General features: G+C 32.1%; 1 pseudogene; it reads left to right on the top strand.

Moving 5' to 3' along the window:
- The first annotated feature begins 10,164 nt into the window (after positions 1 to 10,164).
- On the top strand, positions 10,165 to 12,503 carry LOC146959172 (uncharacterized; annotated as a pseudogene).
- The last annotated feature ends 1,466 nt before the right edge of the window (positions 12,504 to 13,969 follow it).

Genomic DNA, 13,969 nt, shown 5'->3' on the forward strand with positions numbered 1-13,969 from the left:
AAAATAAATACACACGCCAAAACTATATATAAAATAGGGTTAATTAAATTTTTAGTCCATATAAAATAAAATCACATTTTTTAGTCCTCGTGACATTTTTCTTAAGCATTTTAGGGACTAAAAATGCTGATGGAAAAATTTTATAGGGACTAAAAATGTTGTTGGAAAATTTTATAGAGATTAAAAATGTTGATGGAAAATTTTATAGGGACTAAAAAGTGTGATTTTATTTTGTAAGTGTGATTTTATTTTGTAAGGACTAAAAACAAAATTCTAAATATTTATAGAGACCATTTACTTAATTAACCCTATAAAATATTGTATCACAGTCCAAGTGTGAATAAATACAGAGAAAAATTTTAGACATTCGTTTTATATTATAGTTTGTATATATGTCAATCAATGATAATATAACTCAATAAATCATTAAATTCGTCTCTCATTTTTTGCGGAGTTTTTTAAATAGTTTTTTGAAATTATGGATATTTTACAGGGGTTTTTAACTCTTTCAAAATTTTATTTATATTAGTCATTCTGAAATATATTAGAATTAAATTGACAATAAGTGATTAAATATAAGAACTAAATGTCTTCGTGAGACTCATGATGATATCTCATTTGGTAGAAATCATGCATTCATCAAATACTTTATTTGTTCATCTTAAAAGTGAATTTTAACCATAAAACTATTGGAAAGAAAAGGAGTCAATTTGCTCGTAAATTATTAAAATATAATAATCTACTCCCTCCGGTTCTATTTATAAGAGAAAGTTGGGCCAACAAAAGCTGATGTATCTGGACTGGATTTTTAACCAGGTACATCAACTTTTGTTGATCCAACTTTCTTTTATAAATAGGACCGGAGAGAGTAATTGATAATAAGTGGTTGTATATACTAACATTAAATTTTTTAAGTACACGTGTTCAAATTTTACAATGAAGTCAATTTTAATCAATCGACTAACATCATAAAGGGGTAGCACTTGGATGACATTGTGGTTGGTGATATTGGTCAACCGTAAATGTCACAAATGTGTACAAAAAAATAAAAATAAAAACTTATAAAAGAGAGAAAAAAAAGAATCACTTGTGACATTGTGGTTAACCAAGGTCAACAACTACAACGTCGTCTAAGTGTTATATCCCATCATAAGACACCACTCAAAGACTAAATTAACCAACTAAAGATTCATATTATAAATAAATTAACATACACATTTTTTTTTGGTAGAAATTAACACACACATTTAAGAAAATGACTAGTTATACATTTCAAAGAAAATGACTTGAAGAAAAAAAAACATAAAAGTCGTCCTTAAAAATTAAATAACGTCAAATGTATACAGTACATTTTATTATATTGAAATTGGTGTATTCAAATTAATTTATAAAAATAAAAAAATATTGTTATTTTGAACACAAACTTGTATTTTTGCATCCCTCGTTAAGAAAGCATAAAGTAAAAATAGAGAATGAAAAATAAAAAAGAAAAACTTTAGTAGTACTCAATGAGTTGAAAATCCCAAAAAGCAGAAAAGAGAGCAGTATTTTTCAGAATAAAAATCACGAGGAGGGTTTTGTTGGTACAGAGAGAGCTTCGACCAAAAATGATTACAGCTAGGCCAATATAATAATGAATGGGGTTAGTACGAGTACATATTACTACTACAAATTACTCAACTGCCTCACTTTGACCTTACTTTCTCTCTCTCTCTCTCTCTCTAGGAATGTATTATGTGTATGACTTCTGCTACATACGCCAACATCGTCATCATCACTATCATCAGAGATAAATTACTTTTCTGATTTTCTTCTGTTATTATTTTTTTTTTTTTTGAGAGAAGATTTTCTTCTGTTATTATTATTACTAGTGTACTAGTACCTATGTGTGTGAATAATGTGTGAATATAAATGGAGTACAATAATGTTTTTCTATATGACGGTTTTGCCCTTCTATGTGTAACGTTGAAAGACGTTGCTATACCCTTTTTCCGTAAGACCCACACTGTTGTTACCTGTGTGTCAAGTAATATACTGTTTGTGGTGCCATTTGGACGTGCATGGGAAGTTGTACACACTCCTTTTTCCTTTATCTGTTCTTCTACTTGTTGGTCCAACTCGAACATATTAACAAAAATTCTCTCCTTTCGATCTCAAATAAAATTACTAGTGCTTCAATATACACCCTCCGGTCACAAATATAAGCAAAAATCCACTTTTCAGGTTTATTCAATGAATGATGTATGTAGACCATTAAATAGACTATATACATCATTTATTGAATGAACCTAAAAAATAAATGTTTGCTTATATTTGTGACCGGAGGGTGTATTAAGCTATCTTTGTATTAGTGCTAAAAAGACCCCTCCCTCTAGTCATTATTATAAAGGTCATGTTAACCAATGTTTCCGGGACATTAGTTAAGGAAGTAAAAAATAGAAATTTTTACTTGAAAACAACAAAGTTTTGACTTTTAAAAAGTTAAACATACCACTTTTTAACAATTTCCAATGCAAAATTTCTACATTAGTGTCCTTAACTAGTGCTCCGAGGCACTAGTTAACATTACCCTTATTATAAAAAAAACAATTGATTTTTAGTTTCATTGTGTAAGGAATGTATCTAGTCTATGTTTATAACGAGATGTATTAATTATTCAATGAATCTAAAAAGTCAATTGTTTCATATAACAAGGACAAGATGGGGTATTATTTTTATTATCTTGTTAACGAATGTCTCTGGCACTCTTTAAGGATTCAAAAAAAGAAATTATTTTTTAAAAAGTCAAATATTTCAATTTCTGATGTATTGATAAGTTACTCTTTAAAGGTCTTAACTAGTGCCTCAGAAGCACTGGTTAACATTTCCCTTATTTTTAACACTCTGATACTTATTATCTTTTTAGTGACTTAATTTAAAGTGAATAACACACTTTAGAAATGAGTTTTATTTAAAGGGTTTTGCTAGAAGACACATTTTATGAAGGTGTCTTTTAACTATAAGGTGTCTTTTAGCAAGTTATTCTATAAACTAAAAGACACCAACTAATTTTTATGAATGTTTTTTTTAACAAAGTTATAACTAAAAAATGGAAATCACACCTTGAGGTGTGGATTGCTAAAGGACACCTTCATAGGTGGCTTCTAGCAAAACCCTTATTTAAAATAATAGGAGATACATTGATTGTATCCAATTAAAATGTGAGTGTTAGAAAAATATTTAAAATAGGTATCCCTAACTTTTCTTTTTATATTGAACAAGGCCCTGACTTTTCTCTTGTATTAGATCTAATTTATTTCTACAAAAACAAACTAGAGTAATTTCTTTTCCAATTAATATGTTCTAGGTAATTGATGATTATTAGAGGTGGAAATAGGCTAAGCTGAGCTAGGCTTTGCTAGGTCTCAGTCTGGCCTGCCAATTTTTTGAATGCCTAAGTCTGGTATGCGGCCTGTCACAGACTTACTTTTTAGGCTTGAGCATGACCTTCTGAAAGTCTGATTCGTCCTGATTGCCTATTTAAAAGCCTACTTTATACAAACATCTTTAAATAAACAATGTGATCTAAGTTTAAATAGATCAGCGAACTAATATATCAATTAGATTAAAGTCTCTTTTGATAAACAACATGAGTTTTTATTGACTGTATATTGTATCATATTTCAATTCTAGTTTATAATAATACGTTTTCCTTAAAAAAAATACATTTAAATATGCAAAAAATTAGTGTATATTAATAAGATTAAATTATTGATAAGTGTATATTAAATTATTGAAAGAGTTAACATATTTTTATTTTAATTCAAAGTACAAAATATAATATAATAATAAATAATATTATTCATATTTAATTAAATAGGTCGGCCTAATAGGCCTCAGATGTTTTTTAAATAACATGTGGCCTCACCTTTTAAGATAAATAAGCTTTTAAAAAAGTCTAGGCCTTCTTAATTTAAGAAAAAACCTGGTCTGCCCTGGCCTGTTGTAGACTAGGCCATAAGTCACTGTTGGTCGGTTTAGCCTATTCTCATCCCTAATGATGATCATACAACATAAATACTTTACCTATTAAAGATGTTTAAATTTTTTACCACTTCAACCAATCTATGGTTGGTAAAATCAATTGTATTTTGTATACCGTTCTTAGTCTTTATCTCGTTTTTCAATGTCAAATTTGGGCTTTTCTGGTTTGATTTTTTTTTTTAGGGAAATGTTAACTTGCTCTTGGGGCATAAGTTAAGGAACCAAATATAGAAATTTTTTCTTAAAACTTGTGCATTCAATGCTTTGAAAGTTTCAAAAGTTATCATTTAAATATAAAATTTATTTGTTAATTCTATTTTAACCTCCTTAACTTGTGCCCTTAGGGCACAAGTTAACATGACCCTTTTTTTTAAAAGGTCTGACTAAATGAAAATGATGTTGTTACTTGCTACGTATTTGTCATTCTCATGAGCTTAGTCTGGACCGGAGCAAATAATATTTTATATAATTTGTAAGTGTTAAAAACGTGTTATCAGATGTTTTCTCCTCAATATTTTTTGCATTATTAAATAAAAATAAGATTCATGGGATTAAATAGACCGGTTTTTCCCAAAAAAAAAAAAAATTATATAGACCGGTTTCAAAATAAAGGGATGCACGTAATGTTTACGCTCTTCCTTCTTTCAAATAAAATAAAATAAAAATAATGTAACAAGCATATGGCAGTAGCAATATGAAATAAAGACATGAAATAGTGACGTAAAGCAACTTAAATAAATGGCAGAAGTATATATATAGTAATATAATTGGAAAGGATGTTTATGAGCTTATTTCAATTAAAATGTGAGTGAGGATCAACCAGTCCTGCAAGCCTCCACTTTTCTCACTTTCCTCATATTAGTATTGATCTTTATGACTCTCTTTGCCTGAACCCAAGTCTTGAAGAGGTCAAGTCTGCTCTTTTCTCGATGAATTCTTATAAGGCTCCTGGTCCAGATGGGTTCCAATCTATTTTCTTCAAAACTTTTTGGAATATTATTTCATCAGAAGTTCATAACTTGGTTTCCACTGCTTTTCAATCAGGTACCATCGATCCAAAATTGACTGAGACTCTTATTGTTCCTATTCCTAAAATTGATGATCCTATGTCTTCGAAAGATTTTAGGCCTATTAGCCTTTGCAATGTTATGCTTAAAATTATTTCTAAGGTGCTAGTGGGGAGGATTAGACCCCATTTAAATAGTCTTATCAGCCCTTTTCAAAGTAGTTTTATACCTAAACGAGGCACGGCTGATAATGCTATTATCGCACAGGAAATAGTTCATAGCATGAATAAAAAGAAAGGGAAAAAAGGTTATCTTTTGTTCAAAATTGATTTTGAAAAAGCTTATGATAGAGTAGATTGGAATTTCCTTCGTATAACTTTACATGATTTTGGTTTCCCTACTTCCATTATTACTCTTATTATGAATTGTATAACCTCTTCTACTTTATCTTTAAAGTGGAACAACGAAAAACTAGAGAGTTTTATTCCTCAAAGAGGCTTAAGGCAAGGGGATCCTATGTCTCCTTATCTTTTTGTCCTTTGCATGGAAAAACTTTCTATGTTAATTCAGGAGAAGGTTCAATCTAATGAATGGAAACCGATCAAAATCTCCAATAATGGTCCAGCTATCTCTCATTTATTTTTTGCAGATGATTGTCTTTTATTTACTCAAGCTAAATCCTCTCAAGCTAGAATGGTGAAAGAGGTGTTAGAGAGTTTTTGTCATGCTTCTGGGTTGAAAGTTAATATTCAGAAATCTAGATTCATGTCTTCTGCTAATATCTACAGAGGCAAAGTGAATAAATTTTCTTCTATCGTTCATTTTACTCATCATACTCAATTAGGCAAGTACCTTGGTTTCCCTATGTTATCTGGCAGGATAAAAAATGCTGATTTTGCTTATATCATGGACCGAGTCAATAGCAGATTGGATGGTTGGAAAACAAAACTCCTTAGCCGAGCAGGGAGGGTGACTTTGGCCCAATCTGTGGTCTCTGCTCTTCCTACCTACTCTATGCAGAATTTATGGATTCCTGAAAGGGTGTGTAACCAAATAGATGCTTCTATCAGACAATTTATTTGGGGAAGGAAACATAGTCATTGGGTGAATTGGAAGATGATTACACAACCTAAGTCAATAGGTGGTCTTGGAATTCGGACAGCCCGTGCTTCAAATATATCTATTCTGGGCAAACATGTTTGGGAATTGATCCATAATCCTGATAAGTTTTGGGTCAACCTTCTTTCTTCTAAATATCTTCATGGTATCTCTATTTTAGAGGCTACAGATTATCAGGGTTCCTCTTGTGTTTGGAAGGCTATTACCAAGACAGTTGAAGTTTTGAAATCTGGTTTCAAGACTAGAATTGGAAGAGGAGAGGTTTCTCTTTGGTATGACAAATGGTTGGAGGATGATTATCTTTGTAATCTTGTCCCTTATGTCCACATTAGTGAAACTAATTTGAGACTGAGAGACATTTACCATCACGGCCGCTGGAATTTCTCTCATCTCACAACTCAGATACCTCTCAATATTCAACTCCAAATTCAAAGTATCTTCATCGACGAGTCTTCCCAAGACATCAAGATTTGGACATATTCCCCAACAGGTATGTACTATGTTAAAAGTGGTTATCAGTGGTTGACTTCAAACTCTCTTTCTTTTTCAGGTCATACTCAACATGAAACATGGCAATGGATTTGGAAGCTCAACCTCCCAGAGAATATGAAGCATTTTATTTGGTTGGCTATGCATGGTAACCTTCCAACGAATGCATTTGGGGCTGGTAGACATTTAACCTCAGATTCTTCATGCAAGAGATGTGGAGCTAGTATTGAGTCACTTCTTCACACCTTTAGAGATTGCCCCCTCTCATTGGCGATCTGGGATGCCTTGCTGTTTAACAAAGATACAAATTTCAATTCTCAGGATTTCAATTGGTGGTTCAAACATTATGCCCTTGCTCCTAATGGTAATATCTTCGTTATTGCATGTTGGGTCTTATGGAAGGCTCGGAATCATAAGGTTTTCAATGGAAATGATTGGGTAAATTGGGTTTGTCTTAGCCATATTTATTCTCTTCATTCAGATGTGGTGGTGCACCTTTCTAATGATGCAATTCAGAGGCCCATTAGACATGTTAAATGGATTCCTCCTTTGAATAATATCATCAAAGTTAATGTTGACGGTAGTTCTCTTTCTAATCCTGGGAGATCGGGTTTTGGAGGTCTTATTAGAAATAATAATGGTGATTGGTTGCTGGGTTTTTCTGGATTTTGTGGTATTACTTCTTGCTTGGCGGCCGAATTATATGCCATTTTTCACGGCCTTCGTATTGCATATGATGCGGGACACAGGAACATTATTCTTGAATCAGACTCTATGATGGCTCTTGATTTAATCATGTCGGATGTCCAATCTCATCATCCTCATGCTCCTCTGATTAGTCAGATTGTCCAACTGCAACATAGAGATTGGATTGTTAATTTTCATCATACCCTCCGTCAAGGCAACGAGTGTGCGGATTGGCTTGCTAAGCATGGTGCTTCTTCTTCGGATGCTTTTAAGACTTGGATTGTTTGCCCTCCTCAACTGCATCATTCCCTTCTGGATGATGCTCTTGGTGTTGCTCGCATGAGATTGTAGTTTGTTTTTGTTTTTTATCATTTCTTCTTGATCAAAAAAAAAATATAATTGGAAAGGGAGTTAGAATGAAAAGCAATAACGTAACAATGGACAGGGAATTGAATTTCGATGAATCTATCTATCTATCTTCTATCTATCTACTAACAATATATAAAAACAAAGTGCTACCAAAGTTACTTAACTACCCATACCTAATTTTCTTCCAAATTTTTTCCTTTACAACTTTAAGGTTATTTTTCTCACCTATCTTTATTTAATAATAAAATTTTCTCTATCATCCCACTTTCTCACATTTCTTTATTTAATAATAAATTTTTCTCTTTCATCTTTCTTTATTTATAATAATAAATTTTTCTCTTTCATCTATATTTATTTAATAATAAACTTTTCTCTCACCTTTATTTTAATAAACTTTTCTCTCTCAATCTCACTCTCCTCTCTTATCTTTTTCTTACCATCTTTCTTCATTTTTCATTTTCTCTCTTCATTTTCAACTCCATTTTCTCTACTAATTTTCAATTCAGTTTTACTAACAAGTTTTTTTTAGAGGAACCTAACAAATGTTGTTGTTATAACAGAATATGATTTTGTATTTTACGATAAAACTATTATAAAATACGTTAATTATGTTTTTTCACGGGACGCATATTAATATTTTTCACACTCAAACATATTAGTAAATAAAATCTATGATTATTTTTATTTATTAGCTTTTTTCATATCGTCAATACTAAAACATGAACAATACTATAATATACTATGATAAATCATACTTCAATTTTTTCTGTTGTTTTTTTTAAATGTATCCCTAAAAAACCCGTTGGAGTGTACAATTGCAACACGATACCCATTTTAATAACTACAACGAGTGATCAGTTTTAATTAGTATTTTTTTAATATCACTAATTTAACACCACGATTGCCTAGGTTTTATTAATATATTAATAAAATATATGTGGGTGTATGGACTAAATATTAATAAAAATATATGAGTAATGTTTGTTTTATGGGAATATATTAATATATTCTTTTTTCTGAAATTTAATGGGAACTATATATTGATAAAATACAAATGAGTATATGAACTATATATTAACAAAAATATATCTCACTATATTTTTTTACGGGAATATGTTAGTATATATTTATTTATGAAATGTATTTTCATTTATTAGCTTTTTTAATATTGTCAATACTAAAACAAGAACAATATTATAATATATTATGATTAATCATACTTCAATTTTTTCCCTTTTTTTTGAAAATGTATCACTAAAAAAATCATTGGAGTGTACCATTGTAACACGGGACCCATTTTAGTAACTACAACGAGTGATCAATTTTAGTTAGTATTTTTTTAATATCTCTATTTAAACACCGCGACTGCCTAAGTTTTATTAATATATTGAAAAAAATATATGTGGGTGTATGAACTATTTATTAATAAAAATATATATGTGAGTATATATTTGTTTTACGGGAATATATTAGTATGTTCTTATTTCTGAAATCTAATGGGAACTATATATTGATAAATATATATGAGTGTATGGACTATATATTAATAAAAATATATCGCACTATATGTTTTTATACGGGAATATGTTAGTATATGTTTATTTGTGAAATGTATTTTCATTTTTTTTTTTAATATCGTCAATACTAAAACAAACAAAAAAATTATAATATACTATGATTAATCACACTTCAATTTTTTCCATTGTTTTTTTAAAAAATGTATCAATAAAAAACCCGTTGAAGTGTACAATTGTAACATGGGATCCATTTTAGTAACTATAACGAGTGATCAGTTTTAATTATTATTTTTTAATCTTTCAAAAAAATTAGTATTTTTTAATATCTCTATTTAAATACCGCGACTGCCTAAGTTTTATTAATATTAATAAAGTATATGTGGGTGTATGGACTATATATTAATAAAAATATATATGAGTATATGTTTGTTTTACGGGAATATATTAGTATATTCTTATTTCTGAAATCTAATGAGAACTATATATATTGATAAAATATATATGAGTGTATGGACTATATATTAACAAAAATATATCTCACTGTATTTTTTTACGGGAATATGTTAAAATATGTTTATTTATGAAATATATTTTAAGATAACAATATTATATAATCAATTAATTATGATTTTTCACGGGATGCTTATTAGTATTTTTCACATCAAAACATATTAGTAAATAAAAACTATGATTATTTTTATTTATTAGGTTTTTTAATATCATCAATACTAAAATCTAATATATATAATTGTTCATATTAAAATTTAATTATTTTATAATTTATTATTTTTATTTATTAGGTTTTTTAATATCATCAATACTAAAATCTAATATATATAATTGTTCATATTAAAATTTAATTATTTTATAATTTTTTATTACTAACGATCAATATATACATTATTATGCTTTAAATGCTTTACATTTTTTCACTATAGACAAAAAAAAACACTATGCCAAGTGCATCCGAGACGCGACACGCGGCGGAGCCGCGACCATACAGCGCGGCGAAGCCGCGCTACCCGTGCTGTAGCACGGGTATCTCGACTAGTAGCCACAGAAACGGAAAGCTGGCGAAAGGTATCAATGCTACATTCATAGTGCTAATTCCGAAGGTGGATAATCCTCAGCAGTTAAATGATTTTCGACCAATCTCCTTGGTGGGAAGCATGTATAAAGTTTTAGCAAAGGTGTTAGCTAACAGATTGAGGTTGGTGTTGGGTAGTGTGGTGGCGGATTCGCAGTCTGCTTTTGTTAAAAATCGACAAATTCTAGACGGTATTTTGATAGCTAACGAGGTTGTTGACGAGGCTCGCAATCTTAAGAAGGAGCTTATGTTATTTAAAGTGGACTTTGAAAAAGCCTACGATTCTGTTGACTGAGGCCATTTGGATTCGGTGATGAAAGGTATGTCTTTTCCGGTTCTGTGGCGGAAGTGGATTCGAGAATGTGTGAGTACTGCCACAGCTGCTGTTCTTGTCAATGGCAGCCCTACTGATGAGTTTCAATTACATAGAGGTTTACGTCAGGGGGATCCCCTATCCCCTTTTTTTGTTTCTGATTGCGGCTGAAGGCCTAAACGCTTTGATGAAGGCTATGGTTGAGAATAATTTATTTACAGGGTATGCGGTTGGTACGGTTAATCATGTAGTGGTTTCTCATCTTCAATTTGCTGATGACACTCTGTTATTAGGAAATAAAAGTCGGGCTAATGTGCTCGCCCTCCGAGCAGCTCTTGTTATATTTGAATCTTTGTCCGGTTTGAAAGTGAATTTTAATAAAAGCTTACTGGTGGGAATTAATATTTCTGATTCTTGGTTGTATGGGCAGCGACGGTGTTGAGTTGTAAAGTGGGAAAAATTCCTTTTATGTACCTAGGCTTGCCTATAGGTGGTAATCCGGGAAGACTAAATTTTTGGGAACCAATCGTTAATCGCATTAAATCTAGACTGTCAGGTTGGAATAGCAGATTTCTTTCTTTTGGTGGTCGATTGATTCTCCTAAAATCAGTTTTGACTTCTCTGCCTGTCTATGCTCTTTCCTTCTTCAAAGTTCCAACAGGTATAATCTCTTCCATTGAATCTTTATTGAATAATTTTTTTTGGAGTGGGAGTGAGGATTGTAGAAAAATTACTTGGATAGGTTGGAATACCTTGTGTTCTAAAAAGGAGCATGGAGGTTTGGGGGTTAGAAAGTTGAAGAAGTTTAATGTTGCTTTACTAGGTAAATGGTGTTGGAGGATGTTAATTGATAGAGAAGGGTTGTGGTATCATGTTTTCGTCACCCGTTATGGCGAAGTAGGTGGGAGGTTGGAGGTGGGGTCCGGAGTGTTTCTTCGTGGTGGCGAGACGTTGGTAGGATACGTGATGGGGTTGGTGACATTGGTGGAGGATGGTTCGGTGATAGTGTTCGACGGAGGGTGGGTGATGGTGCCGAGACCTTGTTTTGGTCGCATAGGTGGATTGGAGGTTCTCCGTTGTATGTGCGGTTTCCCCGTTTGTTTGACTTAGCTGAGAACAAAACCATTACAGTGGCTTCTTTGTTCTCCTTGGGGTTGGAGCAGGGTGGGGAGGGGTGGAGCTGGCGGCGTAGGCTGTGGGTGTGGGAGGAGGCTTTGCTAGAGGAGTGTAGGGCGTTACTATTTGATATCTCTTTGGTTCCTAATGTTTCAGATACTTTGGAGTGGCTTCCTGATACGGCAGAGGGGTACTCCGTGAGAGGTGCCTATGATTTGTTAACAAACGGTGATGATTCTCAGTTGGGATTACCTTTTGAGTTGGTGTGGCATCATCAGGTTCCTTTGAAGGTCTCGGTCTTTGCGTGGCGGCTTATTCGGGATCGACTACCAACGAAAGCTAACCTGGCTACTCGTGGTATTATTCATGCGGATGATATCTTTTATGTTTCTGGGTGCGGTCACGTGGAGACGGCCGAGCATCTATTTTTATCTTGTTCTACGTTTGCATCTTTATGGCAGCAGGTGCGCGAATGGATTGGTATTGTGGGAGTGGATTCTAATTTTATTGATGATCATCTTGTGCAGTTTACACATTTGACAGGTGGTGGTAAAGCTAAAAGTTCGTTCGTGCAGCTTATTTGGCTCTTGTGTTCTTGGGTAGTGTGGACTGAACGTAATAATCGATTGTTCAATAATATTGTTACTATAATTCCTCGCCTGTTAGATAAGGTAAAATTGTTATCTTTAGGGTGGCTGAAAGCTAAAAAGGTTGTGTTTGTCTATGGTACACAGAGGTGGTGGTCAAGTCCTTTAGAATGTCTGGGTATTGACTAACTTCTGTAATCTATGTCCTTTGTGATTCTGAACTCTTGTAATTTTTAGTGGTTTCTTAGGCACGCCTTGTGCTTAGGAACTGCTATTTGGTGTGTTATATAATTTCATTTTGATTTCTTCAAAAAAAATAATGTATATCCTCCTATCACTTTTATAAGGAAAAAATCTATATTTTAAGTTTATTGAATAAGTTATATATACCATAATTCTAGTGTTGTTTGTCCTATTTTTAATCATACATATTTTAGCCCAAAAAGGCAAAAAAAATAAAAATCAATTATCTCCTTGTGACATGGCATAACCTCAACCCCACCTGAAGATGCCACATATATAGTTAACGACGATATCATAAGATGTAACGACAAAAATAGACGAAGGAGGTAACTGACAAATGTTTGATAAAATTATGGGAGTTTTTGAAGTTTCATAAAATGGGGGTGAATTTTTAACGAAAGTTGCAATTTCAGAGGATAATCGACTATGTATGTGTTTGGTAACACCTTTTGAGGCTCCAAACGTGGGTTACTTTTGCCAAACACCGTATTGTCCATTTTCAAGTTGTTTGGATGAATGAAAAAGCAAGTCTGTGAAACGTGGTTTTTGTCTAAAACGCAGTTTTCCTGAAGCTGAGATTCGAAGCTTCTACGACATATGAAAACGTGGTTTCAAGCTTTAATTTCTCAAGTGGCAGATACTTTCCTAATTACCCCTAAATTCAAGCCTTCAATTTCTATTTAACAAATTACCCATCACTTTATCCTTCACTTCACCCAGATTTAGCACTCCAACCAACCACCACACAGATCCGAATTTCCTTATCTAAATTAAAGGCCATAACAGAGTTAAAGGGTGAAGAAATGATGAAGAAGAAGAAACGTATTGAGAGAATGGAAGGAAATTATGGAGAGATGGAGGAAAAAGAAACGTACTGAGACGCGTTCTGGAAAACCACAGTTCTGAAAGAAAAAAAAAACAGAAGAGATGCGCTAACCATTGTATTGGGTTGGGTCGTATTTCTTTTGTTGTGAAAAAAGAAAACTTAATGAATTCTTCAAAAAAAAATAACTTGATGAAAAAAGAAAGAAAATAATGTTAAAAAAGGTTTATAATTTATATCGAAGTTTTTTTTTACAAGAATTTATATTGAAGTTGAAATTCATTTTTTATGATTTTAGATAATTTGAAATAATTATCTAAAATTAGAATGGAAATTTAGTTAAATACAATTAAAAGGGTAATTTGGTCATTTAATGTTCAAAATCAATTTTGATTCAAACTATCCAATCAACATCAACTCATAAGAATCACTTTTAAATGAGTGTGCCCAAACATAACCAATTCACATCAAACTCACTTTTAACCAAAATCAATTCTCTGAAACTCAATTCTATCAAAATCAATTTTCACCACCGCCATACCAAACACACACTATCCACACTAATTTTGAGGCAGGATACACCCTCTGG

This window comes from Medicago sativa, chromosome 1 (assembly GCF_051527215.1).
Source record: "Medicago sativa cultivar Bolivia chromosome 1, Bolivia_mono, whole genome shotgun sequence".
NCBI classification, from domain to species: domain Eukaryota; kingdom Viridiplantae; phylum Streptophyta; class Magnoliopsida; order Fabales; family Fabaceae; genus Medicago; species Medicago sativa.